At 35.3% G+C, this 21,478-nt stretch overlaps 1 protein-coding gene and 1 non-coding gene across 2 annotated transcripts in view; one reads left to right on the top strand and one right to left on the bottom strand.

Annotated features, from left to right (window-relative positions):
• The window catches only part of LOC138704295 (uncharacterized), a 630,735-nt gene that overhangs the window by 573,833 nt on the left and 35,424 nt on the right, over nt 1–21,478 (top strand). The gene's annotated exons all lie outside the window — the stretch shown is intronic.
• Nucleotides 19,262–19,333, bottom strand: TRNAY-AUA (transfer RNA tyrosine (anticodon AUA)). Its single transcript has one exon. It is a non-coding gene; the product is annotated as a tRNA-Tyr (tRNA).

Genomic DNA, 21,478 nt, shown 5'->3' with positions numbered 1-21,478 from the left:
CTATGTGTCACCTTTTCTCAAATGAACTAAATGAACTAATTGAATTAAATGATTATATGCGTCATCTTTTCTTGAACTAAATGAACTAATTGAATTAAATGATTATATGCGTCATCTTTTCTCAAACGAACTAAATGAACTAATTGAACTAAATGATCATATGCGTCACCTCATCTCAAACGGACCTAATGAACTAATTGAACTATGCGTCATCTTTTCTCAAACGAACTAAATGAACTAATTGAACTAAATGATTAAATGCGCCATCTTTTCTCAAACGAACTAAATGAACTAATTGAACTAAATGATTATATGCGTCATCTTTTCTCAAACGAACTAAATGATTATATGCGTCATCTTTTCTCAAACGAACTAAATGAACTAATTGAACTAGATGATTATATGCGTCATCTTTCCTCAAAGGAACTAAATGCTTACAATATATGCGTCACCTTTTCTCAAACGAACTAAATTAACTAATTGAACTAAATGATTACTTGCATCAACTTTTCTCGAACAAACGAAATGAACTAATTGAACTAAATGATTATATGAATCATCTTCTCTCAAACGAACTAAATGAACTAATTGAACTAAATGATTATATGCGCCATCTTTTCTCAAACGAACTAAATGAACTAACTGAACTAAATGATTATATGCGTCATCTTTTCTCAAACGAACTAAATGAACTAATTGAACTAAATGATTATATGCGTCATCTTTCCTCAAACGAGCTAAATGGTTACAGTATATGCGTCATCTTTTCTCAAACGAACTAAATTAACTAATTGAACAAAATGATTAATTGCATCAACTTTTCTCGAACAAACGAAATGAACTAATTGAACTAAATGATTATATGAGTCATCTTTTCTCAAACGAACTAATTGAACTAAATGATTATATGCGCCATCTTTTCTCAAACGAACTAAATGAACTAATTGAACTAATTGAACTAAATGATTATATGCGCCATCTTTTCTCAAACGAACTAAATGAACTAAATGAACTAATTGAACTAAATGATTATATGCGTCATCTTTCCTCAAACGAACTAAATGATTACAGTATATGCGTCATCTTTTCTCAAACGAATTAAATTAACTAATTGAACTAAATGATTAATTGCATCAACTTTTCTCGAACAAACGAAATGAACTAATTGAACTAAATGGTTATATGAGTCATCTTTTCTCAAACGAGATAAATGAACTAACTGAACTAAACGAACTAGATTTTTACTAATCTGACTATAGAACTAGTTCGCCACGAACAAATCTGTCAATTGAACTGAATTTCCCATCACTAATGTAGCCTACAGAAAGTCTTTAAGCAGGAGGGCTTATGTATAAACTGTCATTTTTCTCTTGATCCTTATCTTTCGTATGACAGCGAGTCATTTTTTCCTCCAAGATCATACAACATGAAGATGAATATACTGAGGAGAATATGGAAGATAAGAAATAGAAAAATAAAATAAAAATTTAAAATAAAGATTAACGAAGATGAAAACTGAAAAGGTGGCAAGGGAAAAGGAAAAACAAGACTGTAATTAGTAATTAAGAGTCGATACACTGTCGTGCAAGTGCCATAAATTGTTAGTGATGCAATGCAAATGACAGCACGTACACCAAATGGATAGGATTCAGGAAGCGGTAAGCAAGCAAATCTCTGCCATAAAACTGTAGTTATGTGGCATAACTTGTCATAAAGTTGAAGTTATTGTAGCATGCATTACACCGACATTCAGCTGCGGGACCTGCAATACTAATTAATAAGCATTTTAATTTTATTTCTGGCTGAATTATGTGTTTTGATACGGTGAGCGGAGGTTTATTGCTGGATGGACGCTTGGACCCTTTCACGGTGATTTCACGGAATTATGCATATAAATGGTCTCCACGAAGAATAAATTGATTTGGATTGGAATGGAGGAGGCAGCCTTCTATTGAGCACTGGATAGCTATTATCAGAGAGCGCTGTATTGGACTCCCTCGTTCCCCAAGCACGGTTCTCGTTAATGAACAATGAATCACGTATCCCCATGTCAATCCATAACTTGATATAGCAACGAAAATTACAGAATCGCTAAGCAACCAGCGATCCCTGCGTGAGCAAATAAATAAATGACTGTCGGCGTTGTTATTAACTTAGTTCATCTGCAATTCAAAAGAATTTGCAAAGGTTCGCTATAAAAATTTTAATGTGTACAGAATGTATCATTGATAGCCTACATAAAAATTCATGGGCGGAACATACTAAAATATTTTTATGAATATTTTTGTTATATTACAATAATAGCTACTATTGTTCTATTTCAGTACGATGTGACATCTATACCTAGTAGACTAATAGACTAATGGTCCTCAAATTTGGTTGTGCAATAAAGGTATGAAAGTTGAAAATCGTTTCAAATGAAGCCTGTTAACATTTCCCCACATAGAGGTCACTTTAGATCATGACTATTTCAGCACGCGATCATGAATGGGATTGTAAGAATGTTTGAAATTTGAAATACTGTATAATACTGACATTTCTTTTCATTTCTGTCTGTACACTTCTCGCAATGTCTCCTCGTTAATTACGTACATCATAATTACTTTCTCATTCCATGAGTTGTCTTGACACAATAATGCAATTCATAGTCGAAACGATTTGCACATTAACATGACACGAATGAGTTGTAATGAAAAATGTCATTAAAAAGAATTGAATTTATTTGAAAATAAATATTACGGTTAATTAAAATTTGTTTAAAGAAACGTTTTGATTATCCTAATAAGTTAAATTATACTGAATTCAATGTATTTAAAATTGAACAAATTCATGAATACACGCTGTTAAAATTTTATCACAATAATCGAAATAAATATATTTCACAGGAAATGATTATGGTACAAAGCGAAATACATTGTTGTTGTTTAGTCAACTGTTCAAAGATAGGCTTGAACCACGTATACAGTCACGAAGCTCAATACGCAGGGGATATGCATCCATAGATAGTTGCTAACCACTAGGATCGCCACTATCGCCGCATCACAGACAATGCGAAATAGTACCGGCAGAGTCTATTGTTTCTAGTAACCTCAACAACTCAAGCTTCGTGACTGTATATACTAGATTGTGCTTGAACTTCATAAATGACGCCAAATACGTTATCACTAATGGGATAACTAAGCCAGGAGATAATGGGGTAGGGTGGTCAGTAGTAGAAGCTAAATATTTCACATCTGCTGGTTTAAAACATAGCACTAATTTTGGCTCTCGGTTGTATAATTTTGTAACTAAGTAACATCCAGAACTTTTTTTATAGGTAAATAAAATAAGATTTTTTTTAACCAGTGAAAATAAGAAAATTAAAAAAGTGTAAATGAATGGGTTATTTATGAAAGGGCCTAAGTCATGAATACTAAATTGTTGGAAATTTAAAAAAACTGCTTATAGGCTGAAATTTTGAAATTAAGGCTGAAATAAAAATTGTATCACAAATTCTACTTTGAAACGAATTTGACCAGTCAGGTATTAACATTTTGCTGATTATATTTTTTTAGAAAAAAAATTTTGAAATCTGAAAACTTAGGCCCTTTCATAAACAAATATTTAATGACCAACTTTTTTTTTAATAATACTTAATTTGTTCAAGGGAAAACACACTTATATACTATTTTTGTGAAAATTGAACTTATTTTATTCGCTCAAGGTGTCCATTTAATTCCGCGCATCTGTACTGCGATGGAAGTGTGTCCAAACTTAAGACTGATTCCAGACAATTATTTCTTCATACCATTCTTTGTTTTCGTCATTTATATACCCCATTGCTTTCTTTATGTCTTCTATCTTCTCTTCCTTGATCTCCACCTTTCCATTTGGATACGCATTCTGTATGGGCAACATTACTATAGAACCTCGTAAACCAAGTAAAAATGTTTGTTGAAATCAGCCAATAAACTGTGAAGCAATGATTGTACCTTTTCTTTTATGATCATACCAGAGCGTTCTACCCGCTCTGATCATACCGAAACTCCATGAATTTACTGATCGTAAAACACTGTCTCTTATCCCTAGGTATCTCAGGACCACTAGTTTCTAAGGATTTACAACTTTTTTGTAGTATTTGGGCCACCAGTCCTTAAATTGAAAACAGTATTGAGGTTGCACCATATGAACTGTGAATTTTCCAGGGTATGCTGATGATATTATCATTTCACATTTGTTTTGGTGTATAATAGCGATCATGCTTCTTCAAGACTTTATGTGACCGAAATCCCGATCACACGGGAGAAATGAATGTCCCCTTATAGGGAACCTATGCATGATTTTCTCAAACATATTTAAATCAGTCATGGCCAGACAAAACGTAACAATATGTGATTCTTGTTTTGTCCCCCACAATATCACTATAGAGATTAAGTTCTTTTACTGTATTAGGGACATTGTTCTTTATGTAGTGCAAAAGAAACGAGCAAGTTTCATCAGGTCCTTTCTTAGCCTCTCCCTCATGATAAAGATAGAAATGTGCTTTACCATCCTTCAAATTTTGTATACTTATACAGAAAGGAAAAACCGATAGCTGGCGGAGGTAAAATAGGTCCTGGACGGGGATGTTTGGTAAACTTATGTTTTGCATAACGTCAAAGCAAAGACCTAGCACACGTTCATCGTTTTGACACATTTTCTCGGTTTCTTTCATGCACTTATAGAACTTTTCACTTCTCCTTTTGTGTACAGCCTTGCACGTTTGATTTTTTCGCCTTTATACTCACAAATGTTTCTTACACCTTTCTTTCTCTTTTTATCAATCTCACTATTCATCGTGAATTTCCATACAGATATAATAAACTCTCAACTGCAATACAGAATAACCAATTCGCTTACCCGTGGCTTACCCAACAATGACAAAATAGCAATTTAAGATAAAAAAAAAATCGAATGTCTTTTTTTGAACATTTCAATGATGCCACATGCTGAAAACTTATATTTAGTTTTGAAACGATCTAAGTCATTGACTTAGTTCCTTTCAAAATCAAACGAAAAATTCTAGGTCATAATACTAAGCATTAGAGTGTGAAACTTAGTTCTCTTCATATCTAAATCGATGTATCTACACCCAAAGAGCAGTATTCCATTAAAAACTCATTTTCACAAAATTAGCGACTTAGGCCCTTTCATAAATAACCCATTCAAATGTCTTCAATTATGTTAAATAAATTTATATGTGTACAAATTAATTAGCGTATATTACATTTGTATTCTCTAACTTTCAAAAAAAATTATAAACCTATGTACATTCCTTATTATTTATTTAGTTTCTTTTTCATAAATTGGTTTAGTTTATTGACGTAGCTCGTATCTCATTTTAGTTTCTAGTTTATTTTCTCTATTCATAGTTTTGAACTGCGACCGAACACGGACACTGATAATTCTAGCCTCAAATTTATTAACATTAAACTGTATTATATTCTTTTTTTTATATAAAGTAGGCCTATATTCTTATTTTATTCCATTTGTATTTTGTAGTTATAATGTTATTGAAATATTTAAATACTTTAGAATTAGACTATGTTGAATTAAACTATTTCTGTTTTTACACTGTCCGCATTTAATAACCACTCCACTTGTGTACGACTATTACTGTTTATTAGTTTAAAATTCAGTTGAATTCTTCGTTACGCTTTTACATATAGGTACTGTCTAAACATGTTTTTAAGTAGGAAATTTCATTTTTAGGCACAGTTTCAATAATTTGCATAAAAATAATGGATTATGGTGACGGAAACGAAGCCAGCGAATTTACCATTAATATTAACCCAAATAACAATTAGTAAATCACTGCAGAAATGTTTAATTGGAATATTATTATTAATGAAATGTTGATTATAAAAAAAAAAGTTCTTGTGTAAATGCACTTATTAGGAAGAGTGCGAAAAGTGAAAATATTTCCCACACTCAACGTAGGAAACTTTACTTTCATTGCCAGTTTTATTGTGGGAAATGCTGTCTTTCCACATGTTCGTGGGAGAATGGTAATTTATGTTATGAGAGAGTAAAATTAGATTTTATTCGCAGAGTGATAATTTCCATGAGCACATAAAATCTGTTTACTGTCGTACTTTAGCCACTACTGGTAACTAAATTTAATTTTAAATTGTAAGCATTTCCTTTGTAATTTTTGTTTATGGATGGATGGATGGATGGATTGGTTGGATGGATGGATGGATTGGTTGGATGGATGGATGGATGCATGAATGAATGAATGAATGAATGAGTTAATTTTCTTTCTTTCTTTCTTTTTTTCTTTCTTTCTTTCTTTCCCTCAGTTTAACCTCTCCCTTTTAGGTACATTTACACGACCCACGCCACTCGGGCCTTACAGGGCCGCGACCTGTCGGGAGAGGAATCAATCTAGGGATCACATACATACTTTTTTGACCACACAAGGACATGGAGGGCCTCCCCAGATGAGGGATCAGCTCAATGCCAGGGAATTAGTTGATTAATTAATTAATTAAATTGATTAATTAATTAATTAATTAATTAACTTTTAACTCATTGGCTGTAAATAAAGATATTGTTTAGGTTGCTAAGGATGGTGAAATGAAGACTGTTTTAGATATCAATTAAAAACAAACAAATTTAGATATAACAATTTTTATACGGCTATCATATAGGCTAATAGTGATCCCACAATAATTGTAATACTTACTGGTTACTGGTGTTGCTTACAAAATAATGACCCATTGAACCTTAGTATAAAGCACGTTATTGAAAGCGAGACTTGTAAAAAAAATAAAGAAAATTCTCTCGAAAAATGAGTGATTCAGAAAATTCTGATAATGAAAATACTGCAGAGGCTACTCTGTCTACGTTGATCCCAAATAAGTTCAGAATTTAGACGAATGAATTTACAAAAAGATTTGGAGTTAATGTAAGAAGAAAACAAATGTCTACAATTACAGAAAAAGTGGTTTTGGCCTATCTTTCGGAAAGATATTGTATATTGCATAGAAATATCTTCTTTCAGATGATTTTAAAAACACCATTGGGTGTTGCATAAAAATGTTATCGATGACGTCATAATTGCCACAATAATAGTCACAAAAGTATTTTCTTTCCATAAAAATATTCCTTTCCAAATACCTAGATGGTTTGACGTGTCCAAAATTCCCTCATTCAATTTTAATTGTGAATATGCGTTACTTTTGAAACACTTTGTATAGACTAATCGTTACTAACAAATTTCTGTTTCAATAGACAAATTTTGAAGAAATGATGAGAGTACAAATTCATCCACTATACAGTATGAGTGGTAGTGAAAGTGATTGTGATTGTGTACCTATAATGAGATTTGTCGCGCATTAACGAAAAATCAATATACTTTTGAATAGAGGGAATGACATGAAAATCACTAAATACAATTGAAATCTAGGTCAAAACGCCTACATGTAGAGGGAAGCACTACCAGCTTGACATTTACTAACAACGTTCCTTACTTATTCAACCAGAAAGTTCCAAAAAAAAAAAGAAAAAAAAACGCTTACTTGTACTTAACTGGGAGGTGGATAAATAAACAAATAAATACGCTGTTAATAACTATTAGCTAATAACTAATAATATACAGACTGAACTATAAGTAATAGTATTAATTTCAGGTGGTTATCCTTTGATATATTTCAAACAAATAGTTTAATACAATTTTAGTCCTTTTTGCTTCCTTTCGAGATAAAGATTGTTTTATATGAAAATTTACTACGAATTGCTCCCCAAAAATGTAACCATAACTACTGACATTTATTGTCAATAACTCAAGACGCCTTACGGCTGCAAATTGAAGGAAAACGACCGATAATACTGCATCATGTGCTCTTGCAATACGATATTGCACGCCCGCATTCCGCTAACATGAAGAAAGCAGTTATCTAGAAGCTTGGTTGGGAGGTGATTTCACATCGCCCATATTCCCCCGATCTCAGACTTCCATCTTTAACGTTCCCCAACCAACAATCTTCGAGGGAACTCCTTTGATAATGAAGATACTTAACAAACTTGGCTAGACGACTTCTTTGACTCCAAACCAGCAGATTTCTTCATACGCGGAATCGAAAAACTATCTTAGAGTTGGCAGAGAGTCATAGATAATGTAAGAGAATATATTACTGACTAATTTCTGTCTACTATTCATCTCAAAACTTTTGTTATAGAGGAAAAATGCTACGAATTTTTTCATCAACTCAATTGTTTTATTGAGTTTTAATTCAGTGGCAGTTAATTAGTCAGTTAGTTAGTTTTTTTGTTAGCTAGTTAAAACAGGAGTCTTGTTTCGGCCAATGTTTTTAAGCTTATTTCTTCCCCTGCCGTGAGTTTTATTTCTTTTACTCATGCCCGTTTTTCGCCGTGGTTTAAGTGGTAGCGCTTCTATTTACGAATTCAGCGGACTGAGATTCATTCCCGACACAGAAGTGCACATTCATCTCCCTTTCCACAGAGGACGAATGTTTCCCTTGTTTTGTATTTGCCCTGTACTTCCTTATGTGCATATTTGCGCTACTTGAGAACATCTAATACTGCTTGGTAACCCAAACAAGCGTGTTCAGCGCCAAAAACCATAGCGTCTTAAAAATAATAATAATAATAATAATAATAATAATAATAATAATAATAATAATAATAGCCTAATAATAATAATAATAATAATAATAATACTCACAAATGGGTGTTAAAGGAACCCGCAGGTTCATTGCCGCCCTCACATAAATTCCCCCATCGGTCCCTATCCTATGCAAGATTAATCCAGTCTCTACCATCATATCCCACCTCCCTCAAATCCATTTTAATGTTATCCTCCCTTCTTCGTCTCGGCTTCCCCGAAGGTCTTTTTCCCTCCGGCCTCCCAACTAACACTCTATATGCATTTCTGGATTCGCCCATACGTGTTACATGTCCTGCCCATCTCAAACGTCTGGATTTAATGTTCCTAATTATGTCAGGTGAAGAATACAATGCGTGCAGTTCTGCATTGTGTAACTTTCTCCATTCTCCTGTAACTTCATCCCTCTCAGCCCCTAATATTTTCCCAAGAACCTTATTCTCAAACATCTTTAATTTCTGTTCCTCTCTCAAAGTGAGAGTCCAAGTTTTACAACCATATAGAACAACCGGTAATGTAACTTTTATAAATTCTAGCTTTCAGATTTTTTTACAGCAGACTAGATGAAAAAAGCTTCTCAACCAAATAATAACAGGCATTTCCCATATTTATTCTGCATTGAATTTCCTCCCGAGTGTCATTTATATTTCTTACTGTTGCTCCAAGATATTTTAATTTTTCCACCTCCTCGAAGCATAAATCTCCAATTTTTATATTTCCATTTCGTAGAATATTCTGGCCACGAGACATAATCATATACTTTGTCTTTTCGGGATTTACTTCCAAACCTATCTCTTTACTTGCTTCAAGTAAAATTTCCGTATTTTCCCTAATCGTTTGTGGATTTTCTCCTAACATATTCACGTCACCCGCATTGCCAAGAAGCTGATGTAACCCGTTCAATTCTAAACCCTCTGTGTTAACCTGAACTTTCCTAATAATAATAATAATAATAATAATAATAATAATAATAATAATAATAATAATAATAATAATAATAATAATATGCACTGATCTCTTTACTGAAAGCAATTAGTCGTACTGGAAATTAATAATAAAATACAACGTTTTCATAAAGCGCCATTTTAAGCCAAACTTTCAAACAGGTAGCACAAGGCTAACAAGGGAAGTAGTCGAGTTGTCAGAAAGAAATATTGGATATTGGTATATCATGAGGAAGAACTAATGACGTAGTTATCGAGTATAAAAAGAAACATCTGATTTTCCAGTGCGTTTATTGAGCAGAGGCGATCTTCACACTAAGTGTCTTGTCACATTACATACGAAATAAATCGCAATATACAGGATGTTAAAAAAGTATCCAATATTTTAGGACGTGATAGTATGCATCAAAACAAGAAAATGTCAAATTAACATGGGTCCTACAACACATACTTTCTGAGATCTGAACATTTGTTCGCAGGAGGTGCTCAATGTGACGTCCATTCATGGCATTTCTCTGCCCTTCAATACAGCAGACTACTACAGGGACATCATTTTATTTTTACTTCAATTTTTATTGTACCTGAGTTTTTGAATGAACTTCACTCCCACTCCTTCTACTAGTAAACTTCCAACCGTTCACGACACAGAACCGAGGGCGCGTAAGCAGTACTGAGTGAGTACAGTACGTTCCAGAAATATGTTCGCGTTTTCCAGTGACGAAAGAGCTTTCAATATTGAATCATATTTTCGCACAGGTACTGTCGTCCATTTGCCTACGTCGCATCCCGGTTTCACCCACCTGCTTCTGTTCGCTCCTTTGTAAAGTCTAGCAGCTGGGCTGTCTTAGCTCTTTTCTGAAAACATTAATTTCTGTTAGGAATTGGACGTCTACGTAATATTACACAACTGTTTAAAGTAACTTAAATAAAAGGGCATCGTTAAGTAATTAACTGTCACGTGATCCCCCCCCCTTTCTACGACCCTGCGACAAAACCACTTGAACGGACAGTAGATAGCATTTCTGAGTAATTTTATCTTTTCGGATCGGGCAGAAGTGAAGATTGAATTAACAATACGTAAGGTACTCTTTTATAGAGTAGGTACATAATTATTTCAACATGAGTTACTAGTACGAAGGTCGAAACTGATAATTGGAATTAGGTACAATAGTCTATAGTGTGATAATATGCACAAAAGATCTGAAGCCTGTATCGAAATGAATGGCCACCATTTTCAAAAATGTGTTTAAATATCCATATTATGATAATTTTCAATTTAACTTCATTCTCTATATTTTACGCTAATGTGCTGTAGACAGTATAATATACACTGCATAATGAATACGTCCGATTGGATAGCTCAATTCGTGAGTAAAAACACGAAGTGTTAATACAGTACTGTATTTTGATTAAACAAAAACCTAATGAAAATTATCAAACTCAAAATTGCGATATCTCCTAGTTTACGTAAATGGATGAACTACTTTTCTTCCCTCCTATACCTACTCCAGTCGTGGAAGGGGTAGCAAACGGTGTTTCCTGTTCCAGTCGTTAATATAAAGGTATAGCCACATTAATATTAAAAATGTTAGTAAAAATAAAATGATGTCTCTGTAGATAATCATACCGTAGTTGACATCCCTTGGCATGGAATAATGATACGTCGCAAGAAATACTGAAAACAAAAGTCTGGTTGCGGATATGAGCGGTTTTCAGCAGAGATGGTGTTGTGAATTTTCGTAATTAGCATGTGTGGGCTGATGAAAATCCCTATGCAGTTGAAGCACCGATTCTCAATCAATGTATGGGCAGGCGTTCTTGATGACAGATAGAGCTACCACTGAGATTAACTGGGGATCGTTATCAGGACTTTCTTATCAATGTATTAAAACAAATTTCAAATAGTACGTGATTCCTTACGCCGAGGGGCAGAGAATGCATTGCCATTAATGGACGTCACATTGAGTGCCTCCTATGAACAAGTGTTCAGATCTCAGAAAGTAGCCTATGTGTTGTAGGACCCATGCTTGTTAGACATTATTTTCTTGTTTTGATGCATACTATCACCTCCTAAAATATTGGATACTTGTTTAACACTCTGTATAAAATATTTCCATTTGTTTACGATCATGTGTTCGATATAGGACTTCAAACATCGCAAAGATCATCATTTGTAAAAGCTGTCATAAAATATACTTACACAAAAATGTTTTTTTTCTTACTAATGGCGCGTACTCAACTGTCTGTCATTCACCAGTATGAAGGCAGTTGAATACTCCAATTTACCGGCACAGTCGTTACTCAGATGCCTCATAGAAGACTGGTCTATGCTACACCCACTCTCTGGCCCAAATTTGAAAGTGAGAATCGTGAATCGGATGATCCAGGTTTAATGCATTTTCGAAGTTCGAGAATACCAAATGGCGCAACCTATTGAAAAAAAAATCTCTTCTATTGCCACCTCGAACGAGCTGCTTTTCCCAGCAATGGATTTGTCGCAAGATACTTACGTATAAGAATCGAGAAAGCAACAAGCTTTCCTTTCATCTCATCAGTAATGACGACAGTTGTTCGAGCTTTCTTTTCGGCCAGACACATATTAGATTGGGACGATTCGCCTTCGTCTTCAACAGACTTGGCTGATTGTGAAGATGGTCTTGTATCTGTTGCTTTCGCGTTGTCTTCGTCGAATAGCTTTCCAATCGGCAGTATTCGTTCTTAGAAACCTAGCATGAGGTCAGAGGACTATATCGCGTTCGAATCGTGAAACAAATTCGGATTTCGATTTGGTTTGCCAAAAAAGTGTTCATTGCGAGTCATCAGCACGAATTCGATGTTCCTGGTTGTTTGCAGCATTTTCAGGACGATGGTACTTGGATTGGCTTAACGTCTCACTATTGTAACAATTATACAGAATGATTCACGAGGAGTTTACCCTCACTTACGGAACATATTTCCAAATACATTTTGAGCAAATAATGTCATACAAACATGGGTCCTATTCTCAATATTTTCAGAGTTACACTAATTTGAAATTGTTTGTAAAAATACTTTTTTTGTTTAGTTTTAAGGGTAAAAGAATATTACAGATAAAGAATGAACTATTCTGGAGAATCATTTCTTTAATTAGCTAGTATTCCGAAGCTAAAAATGTGTTGTTCATTCCATAGTTGTTTCGCACAGAATTTTGTTTTAAATTTTTAACTATAAATTACATTTTTCTTACGCATTTATCACAACAATTCTTACAAATCACTCCACTCTTGTAAATTTTTTAAGAGTATACATTAGGATGCAGAATTAAACTGTAAATAATCAAGTTCCTAAAGTCGTGTAATGTGTAACAATTGTTGCAATAAGTGCGTAATAATAATGTAATTTATACGAGTAGTTAAAAATTGAAAAACAAAATATGTACAAATCAATTAACAATACATTTTTATTTTCAGAATACTAGCCAATTAAAGAAATGATCCTTCTGAATAGTTTATTCTCTATTTGTAATATTCTTTAACTCTTAAAACTAAAGAAAAAAAGTATTTTACAAACAACTTCAAATTAGTGTAATTCTGAAAATATTGAGATTAGGACAAATGTTTATATTACTTTTTTTTTTTTTTTTTTTTTTTTGCTGAGAATATCTTCGGAAATAAGCTCGGTAAATCCTCGTGAATCATCCTTTATACAAATCGTGCCGAAATGTAAGTATGGTTTCAGCATAAAGGCAGTAAAAATTAGGTATTTCTTTTTAGATTCGATAATTATGTCATTAGCTCTTGGTAATGATGTAGAAATATTCAATACCGGTATTTCTTTCTTACAACTCGAGTACTTTCCTTGAAAGATCGTCGCTCCGTCCATAAAACACAGAGACAAGATGGGGCTTTCGTTAATACATTGACAGTAATAATTCATTTCATGATAGCTTTTGGAAATTTTCTCTCACTTATGAGGTTCTATTGGAAATTTTTCAGACTGTACCAATTAGGGAAAACGCGGAAATTCTACTTGAAGCAAGTAAAGAGATAGGGTTGGAACTAAATCCCGAAAAGACTAAGTATATGATTATGTCTCGTGATCAGAATATTGTACGAAATGGAACTATAAAAGTTGGATATTTATCCTTCGAAGAGGTGGAAAAATTCAAATATCTTGGAGCAACAGTAACAAATGTAAATGACACACGGGAGGAAATTAAACACAGAATAAATATGGGAAATGCCTGTTATTATTCGATTGAGAAGCTTTTGTCGTCTAGTCTGCTGTCAAAAAATCTGAAAGTTAGAATTTATAAAATAGTTATATTACCGGTTGTTCTGTATGGCTGTGAAACTTAGACTCTCACTTTGAGAGAGGAACAGAGATTGAGGGTTTTTGAGAATAAGGTTAGGAAAATATTTGGGGAAAAGAGGGATGAAGTTACAGGAGAATGGAGAAAGTTACACAGCGCAGAGCTGCACGTATTGTATCCTTCACCTGACATAATTAGGAACATTAAATCCAGACGTTTGAGATGGGCAGGGCATGTAGCACGTATGGGCGAATCCAGAAATGCATATAGAGTGTTAGTTGGGAGGCCAGAGGGGAAAAGACCTTTGGGAAGGCCAAGATGTAGATGGGAAGATAATATTAAAATTGATTTGAGGCAGGTGGGATATGATGATAGGGACTGGATTAATCTAGCTCAGGATAGAGACCAATGGCGGGCTTATGTGAGGGCGGCAATGAACCTCCGGGTTCCTAAAAGCCAGTAAGTAAGTAGCAATATCACGGTGATTTTAAATGACACGAAGTTCTTGCACTCCTTTCTTCCTTCACCACAGATTATTTTAAGACGCTATCTCCGGAAATCAGGGCCCTTATTCCGCGTTCACTCAACTGTATACATGGGCCTAACACATATCTCGTGGCAATACCGCACTCAAGGGTGACTAACTGTATGTAAATGCAATTTATTTCGGTAGTCCTATATTACAACAGTTTTAATCATTCATTCATGATGTTTAATGAAAAGAGAGCGGAGCATTGTACGCCAAAAAATAAATAAATAAATAAAAATAAAAATGAGAATAAAGGGAAGGAGAGGGTTGGTAAAACATGAAAGGAAGTGAGGAAGCAGTTGTTTCTGGGTAAGTGGATAAAATAAGATATTTCTTTTAATTGGATACAGCAAGGAAAAGAAAACAGTTCAAAAGCGAGGTGTAAGTTACTTCGGGTGCGAAAAGAAGTGACTTAATAAAGCATAGGCTTAATGGAAGTCAAAAACATATGGAAAATGTTAAAGCGATCGACAGTACAAGGTGGACCTTTCAAGTAATTACTAAATATTTATATTTTATCGTTCCACATTATCGTTAATAGATCTCGGAAGTAAAACATTGCTCTTGCTCGCAACTGTCGCTCTGTGATTTAAAACCAGCATATCGCTGATAAAAAAGTAAACGTACTATTCCTTACAATGGGCAGATTAAAAACAGTACTTGTGATTGGGTATGTCAGTTTCTCAAAATTCTATTTACGTTCGAGCCCAAGTCAAGTTAATGTGGGGCCAGTTTACCGTTGTACAGTTTATTACTAACATACTGCTTTGTTATGTTTATTATTATTTATTATTTACGACGCTTTATCAACTGCTGTGGATATCTAGCGTCTGAATGAGAGGAAGGTGATAATGCCAGCGAAATGAGTCCAGGGTCCAGTGTCTAAAGTTACCCAGCATTTTTTTTCATTGGGTTGAGGGAAAACCCCGGAAAAGAACCTCAACCAGATAACTTATCCAACCAGGATCTGAATCCGAGGCCGCTTGTTTCATAGCCAGAATGCTATTATTATTCCACAGTGGTGGACTTGTTTGCTTTTAAACTAAATAAATTACATAATTTTTTTTTTACTAATGGCGAATACAATTACATTATATTATATTTTTCCGCAGCTATAGGCTATTTTGATATCATATATTTAAATTATTTAAGTGCATTTATCCCCATTTTTTTCGACTTGCTTGTTTTTCAGATTTCGAAACCAGAGATACAAGAAACGGAAGCTACAGTGACAGATATCAGGTCTAGTGTAATAGTCACCATTCATTATGTTAGTTTTAGTGGTTAAACATAATTGTTCAAATAGCCAATCTGAATTTTAGCTATTACCAAAAATGTCGCCCTTAGACTGAGGGAGGAATCACGGCCTGGAAAACATAGCGCACCACATCTACACCCCAACAAAATGCGTAATTACACCCATCGTGTCATCAGTAGGCAATTTCCAACAATATGACCTCCACGATCTCCAGATCTCATTCCGATCGATTTTGGCTGTGAGGTTAACCTATGAAAAGAGTTTTCGTGGCACACCCAAATTTAAAGATGCTATATTGCAAGAAACTAAGAATAATCAAAGTCATTTTCTGCAAAATGCTGTGTGTAGTGTTACAGAAAGTATGGCTCAGCATTTTCCAATCTTTCCTATTTCCTGCCTTCCTCTTAGTCTCCACGTATGATCCATATATCTTAATGTCGACTATCATCTTCTGCCCCGAATTCTTCTCCCGTTTACCATTCCTTCCAGTGCATCCTTTAGTAGGCAGTTTCTTCTCAGCCAGTAAGAAGATGATAATATGATGTTTTAAAATGAATAAAACCGGCATATATAAGGTCCTCTGTTGTAGCTAAAATAGCGACAGTTCATGAATTCACGGTCGTTTTATCGAACATATTCGATTGTTGAATTAATACGCACTGTTCATAAGAGAGACCAGTAACGGTTCCAGCTGCGTCATCATTTTCACAAAGCCCTGGAAAGTATGCTTACTTTCCGGGAAAATATTTATCTCTTGTTTAATCCCCAAAACTAACGTGCAGCTCTATCCGCACACTGATCGCCATGGAATTCTAGGATTCTGATAATTTGCAGTCCCTTTGGGATTTGCAGCCTACTGTCACTTCAAAATCGCCAACGTGGTGGAAATGACAGCACAGAACGCTATTCCCTGTCGGGGAAATCCAACTAATAACCGAATCGTTAGCAAGTCCTTAACCTTTGATCAATAGTGAATGAACATTCTAGTCCACTGACGACACACCAATCAGCATCAATGCATATTGCTTCAATGTTTTCTGTGCGGCACGGTCTAGTTCTAATTATTACATGCCACGATCAACTGGATTTTTCTACAAAAAATATTGTAGTAGATTGCAGCCTGTTACATTGCAATTGAAGCCTATTGATATTGCGTAGAGAGTACGAAACATTCTCAACTCTTAATCTATATACACTTTCAGAGCTTCATAAGATATATTGGTTTTCCATTTGTGATAGAACATAAAGTTGCCTCGTTTAATTATTAGGCAGCGGCATTCCTTTTAAGATTTGTAGGTCTTTATTGCATGCACCGATAATAAAATGAAAATGCGACGTTGTCACGTCTTGTTTGTTGCTGCTATATATTAATATAACATGGATATGGGCTAGGCTTAATTGCTCAAAGCATGAGTTAATTTGAAGATTATTTATATTATTTAGATTATTTATTTTAAATTAATTATTTAAAGAAATAATTAAATGTTTCTCCATAAGGAAAACCGGAAAGTTTGACTTTTTGTAATAATTCTTTTATTGTTAAGGATTGGCCCTTATTGTAACAACTATATATTTCACGGCGAATGTAATCACACGTAAAACCATCTACTTTATTAAATTTTGTGACTTTGTGTCCACGCTTTTTAGGTGTCTTAGGTCCCTTTTCTACAATTTTACTTACAGCATTTCTATTTAATTTAAGAATTTTAAATGTCTCCGAAATTTTTCCTTGACCTAAATTGTTTTTCAGAACATACGTGTGAGCATTGCACGCAAACGTTTGACACTGCTTACATAATTTTGGTCTAGCTTTTGAATTTGAATTGTTATCTAATTCTGATTTATTATTATTATTATTATTATTATTATTATTATTATTGTTGTTATTATTATTACCATCGTCGTTATTGACGTTCATGGGTATCGGTTCCGACACTTCACTCGCTTCCCACGGCCTCCACATTTTTATTATACACTGAACTGAAATATAATTAATTTTCACTGAGAACTAGAACAAGACACACTGCTAAAATTTGCAACTCTGGTTTATACACTCCTCGTGGAGTATTGGAGCGGCCTTCAAAAGACTTGACGACGACAATGGACAGCGACATAATTAAAATTATTGAAACTACAAAACTTCCGTCCTCTTTGACACCGCTAGCCTACTAATTGAACGTGGCTACTTTTTTTATTTTATATATAGCCTACTTCAGCGTTTTTCAGCCCTTTTCAACATGTGACACACTCCAAGTTGTAGTAGCCCACTCGTATAATCTAAATCAGAAGATTTTTTTCAGAAAACATGTAGAATACGATATTATATAAAGTTGTTCCATAGTGGCACTTGTGGCGGAAAAGTGTCGCAGTTGCTGTTTTTCTCGGGATTCTCCCGTTTTCCCATATTAGGCATCTACATCATTCCATCAACATTTCTCCATTCCGTTAACATTTCACGTCATTCCCCAAAACGCTGATTGGTGACGCACGGAAGGGGCTGGCCTACGGACGAAACCTGGATACGTTGCGAACCTTAGTGTGGTCAGCTGCTACGTTTTAATATTTTCATATTGTTACTCTGTGCGAGAGAGAGACAAAGACATTGTCTATGACTATATCATGAGAACAAGAGAGCGATCGTACTACACAGGTAACGTAACAGTGAAGCGCTGTGTAGTATAAGCACAGTCTAGTACCTATATACAGTCACGAAGCTCAATACGTAGTAAATATGCATCCATAGATAGTTGCTGACCACTAGGATTGCTAATATCGCCTTATTATAGACAATGAGAAATAGTACCGGCACTGTCTATTGTTTTTGCGGATAGAGCAGACGGCCTCCAGATATGGAGAGTAGCTGCGAATGTATTGAATAAGCAGTCGTGGACAGCCGATAAGGGGTGGTCCTCCAGCTTGGGGGTTGGGCGAAGGGCTAACAACCCATCACCGTAAAAAACAGCTTGTTACGAAACCTAACAGTAAGCCTCGGAATGGGACTGATTCTCCGGCACGACCACAGCAAAGGAAGCTGCACGCATTGTATTCTTCACCTGATATAATTAGGAACATAAAATCCAGACGTTTGAGATGGGCAGGGCATGTAGCACGTATGGGCGAATCCAGAAATGCATATAGAGTGTTAGTTGGGAGGCCGGAGGGAAAAAGACCTTTGGGGAGGCCGAGACGTAGGTGGGAAGATAATATTAAAATGGATTTGAGGGAGGTGGGATATGATGGTAGAGACTGGATTAATCTTGCTCAGGATAGGGACCAATGGCGGGCTTATGTGAGGGCGGCAATGAACCTTCGGGTTCCTTAAAAGCCAGTAAGTAAGTATTGTCTATTGTTCCTAGCATCCTCACAACTCAAGCTTCGTGACTATATATAATAGACTATAGTACAAGCGACTGCCTTTCCACAAACAGAGTGGTCGGGTAATACTCAGTTCGTATGCTTAACACTAGATGATCTAAGTGGTCATGATTATAAATAAAATATTATTATAATGTACCGAAGTACATATGATATTTCCATGGAGATATTCTGCGTCATCATACGATGAAAGAGTAATGGAACGGAGAAAAATTCTCTCCGGCGCCGGGATTTGAACCCGGGTTTTCAGCTCTATGTGCTGACGCTTTATCCACTAAGCCACACTGGATTCCACCCCGGCGTCGGAAGAATCGTCTCAGTTTTAAGTTCCAACTCTTGGGTTCCCTCTAGTGGCCGCCCTCTGCACTACGTCATAGATATCTATGAACCTAGGACCGAAGTCCACACATGTGCTGAGGTGCACTCGTAATGAGTGACTAGTTGGCCGGGATCCGACGGAATAAGCGCCGTCTTAAATCACGAAGTGATTTACGCATATCATATATATTATTATAATGTACCGAAGTACATATGATATTTCCATGCAGCTATTCTGCGTCATCATACGATGAAAGAGTAATGGAACGGAGAAAAATTCTCTCCGGCGCCGGGAGCTGAAAACCCGGGTTCAAATCCCGGCGCCGGAGAGAATTTTTCTCTGTTCCATTACTCTTTCATCGTATGATTATAAATGTTTTCACTTTTTTCTTTAAGAATATAGTAGGCCATGTCAGCCAAAGAAATACAGTACTGGGTGAGATCTTATTTTCTAATAACATATTACGTTATATATATATATATATATATATATATATATATATATATATACAATTTACTATTATTTGCGAAATATTCCTATAAAATATCAAATTTAAGTTATGATTTTCTATGAATAAACTTGTTCTATCAAGGCAAGGATACTAGAAAAAGGAATTTCCTAAACAGCAGTAATCTTGTAATGTTTTGCCATACTTCATGTTAGTTATTAAGAAAGTAAATTATAAATTTCTACAGCGGATCAAGACTTGCAGTCTCTTCCTTCTGAATTCCTTCATTCAGGAAGCAAAATTCGCTTTCGACATGAGATATTAAAAAAGTCGGTATGAGTCAGTCTGAAGATCAGACATGAATACAAACTATCAATCAGTGTTGGCTATGTTCGCAAATGGAACGTTGAATTGGAAATCTCGGAGGGGCTTCAGAAAAAAAAAATGTGCCGGATAATCAATATTCCTCTGATTCAATTTCTCATTCAAAAGCCTGTTGAGTAGTCTGACATTTTTAATGTTGGAGTTATACTCTTCTTATACGAAAGTGCGCCTACTGTAATTCAAATGGTAGATTTTCTGCTACAAATGAAACAGCAGGGAAGTGGAGATCCCTTTTTTGAAGAATTGAATTCCTCGACAACTCTCTAGTCTTTTCTATGTCCTATGTTGTCTCAAGCGGTGACATAGCGCATACTTTGGAAGAACTCAAAGACGATGTAAGAAGGAAATTGCAGTAATTTCGGAAAAGGAATTGATGCGTGTTAATGCAAATTTTCTTAAAAGATGTGAAAGATGTGTGGTGGCACATCATCATTTCCAACATGTTCTATGACAAAGTTACGGATTATTATAATTTGCATGAGTAATCTCTTGCGTTTGACTGAAGTGGCTATGAATATCCGACTCTGCCGGCAAACAGCGTACTTTGAGCCGCCAAGCGTGTCTCACACTCACGGATGAACGTCTATTTGAAGGCTGGCTAAACGAGCTCTGAGAAAGTTTCCTTTTAACTCCGCTTATAATAATAAAATTTAAAGCGCCCAATGGGCAAAAGTCCATATGACTCTAATCTAGAGGGTTGTTGAGATGTACACTGTCACACTGTACACTACACTGACTCTAATTTGTACAGAATTCAATCGGCGATACTGATCTCTTGTTACAATACAAGGCATGGTAAGTGTCACACTGTTCACTATACTGAACACATATACATTCGTAACAGGCCTGGTGGAAAGACTTCCTGGTGCAGATGCGATGGTGCAAACCATGGATCGCAAAACGCGTCACTACGTGCCTCAGTTCATATTCTGCTCGCATCCATTCCTTATTTACCATGGCGTCAGTACTGTAGAAGCTTTCACTTATGGAGTTCCTCTTTATTCGAAGCTCTCGTAGCAGTTCCTCACATGCTGGTGTAGATGGCAGTAGCATTCGCAGTCTCAGGTCTTCAACCAAGAAAGTTTCCCTCGCTAAGAAATATGCATATCTTGATAGAGAGAATTTTGAAACTCCTAGCACCCTTTTCAGGTAGGTACCTTGGTTTCAGGCTTTCGAGCTCTTGTAGCTGTCTATGTGATAGACATTCCCATATGATTTCTAATCCATATGTGAGTGAGGGTAGTACTTTAACCCGAAAGAGTTCCATAGCTGTATTTATTGAC

This window comes from Periplaneta americana, chromosome 8 (genome assembly GCF_040183065.1).
Source record: "Periplaneta americana isolate PAMFEO1 chromosome 8, P.americana_PAMFEO1_priV1, whole genome shotgun sequence".
Lineage (NCBI taxonomy): Eukaryota > Metazoa > Arthropoda > Insecta > Blattodea > Blattidae > Periplaneta > Periplaneta americana.
This window is presented reverse-complemented; position numbering and strand designations above follow the sequence as displayed.